Genomic DNA, 1,771 nt, shown 5'->3' with positions numbered 1-1,771 from the left:
CCAAATTTTTTCCCTTCCTCCCTCTCCACCTACCCTCATTGAAAAAGCAAGAAACTTGATATAGGTTATACATGTGTAGTCATGCAAAACACTTCCATAGTAGTAATGTTGTGAAAAACTAAGTATATTTCCCTTCATCCTATCCTGCTCCCCATTTATTGTATTCTCTCTTTTGACCCTGTCCCTCTTCAGAAGGGTTTAGTTCTGATTATCTCCTCCCATAGTCTGCCCTCCTCGCTATCATCCCCCTGCTCTCTTGTCCCCTTCCCCCTGCCCCATTTTCCTGTAGGGTAAAATAGATTTCCATAACCAATTGAATATGTATGTTATTCCCTCCTTAAGCCAAATCCTATGAGAATAAAATTCACTCATTCCCTCTCACCTTCCCCCATTTCCCCTCCACTGTAAAAGCTTTTTCTTGTCTGTTTCATGTGAGATAATTTGCCCTTTTTACCTCTCCCCTTCTCCTTCTCCTAGTATAATCCTCTCTCACCCCTTAATTTTATTCTCTAGATATGACCCCTTTGTCTTCAACTCACCCTGTGCCCTCTATCTATCTATCTATCTATCTATCTATCTATCTATCTATCTAAATACATACATATTTTTTTTCCCTTCAACTACCCTAATACTAAAAAAGGTCTCATGAGTTACAAATATCATCTTTCTATGCAGGAATGTAAACAGTTCAACCTTAATAAGCCTTTTATGATTTCTCTTTCCTGTTTACTTCTTCATGTTTTACTTGAGTCTTGTATTTGAAAGTCAGATTTTCCATTCACCTCTGGTCTTTTCCTCAGGAATGCTTGAAAGCCCCCTATTTCACTAAATGATCATTTTTTTCCCCTGAAGGATTATACTCAGTTTTACTGGGTAAGTGATTTTTTTTGAGTATTTAATAAATTTATTTATTTTTAGCTTTCAACATTTACTTCCACAAGTTTCTGAGTTCCAAATTTTCACCCCATCTCGCCCCTGCCCCCACCCCAAGATGGCATGCATTCTGAATACATTTTCCCTTAGTCTGCCCTCCCTTCTATCTCTCCCCTACTTCTCTTATCCCCTTCTCCTTCTATTTTCTTGTAGGGCAGGATAGATTTCTGTACCCCATTTCCCATATTTCTTATTTCCCAGTTGCATGTGAAAACATTTTTTTAAACATGTGTTCTTAAAACTTTGGGTTCCAAATTTTCTCCCTTCCTCCCTCCCCACCCACCCTCATTGAAAAGGCAAGCAAGTCAATTTAGGTTATACATGTGCAGTTATTCAAAACACTTCCATAGTAGACATGTTGTGAAAAACTAACTATTTTGCTTAGTCCTATCCTGCCCCCCCATTTATTCTATTCTTTCTTTTGACCCTGTCCCTCCTCAGAAGTATTTGTTTCTGGTTACCCCCTTTCCCAATCTGCCCTCCCCTCTATCACCACCCTACTCTCTTGTTCTCTTTCCCTCCTATTTTCCTGTAGGGTAAGACAGATTTCCATACCCAATTGAGTGTGTATGTTATTCCCTCCTTAAGTCAAATTCCATGAGAATAAGATTCACTCATTCCTTCTCACCTTCCCCTGTTTCCCCTCCACTGTAAGAGACTTTTCTGTTTTTTTTGTTAGACAATTTATCCCGTTCTATATCTCCATTTCTTCATCTCCTAGTATAATTCTCTCTCACCCATTAATTTTATTCTCCAGATATGACCCCTTCATCTTCAACTCACCCTGTGCCATCTATCTATCTATCTATCTATCTATCTATCTATCTATCTATCTATC

The sequence above is a fragment of the Vombatus ursinus genome, unplaced genomic scaffold (assembly GCF_900497805.2).
Source record: "Vombatus ursinus unplaced genomic scaffold, bare-nosed wombat genome assembly UNPS02014909.1, whole genome shotgun sequence".
Classification (NCBI taxonomy): domain Eukaryota; kingdom Metazoa; phylum Chordata; class Mammalia; order Diprotodontia; family Vombatidae; genus Vombatus; species Vombatus ursinus.
Note: the sequence above shows the minus strand (reverse complement) of the source record.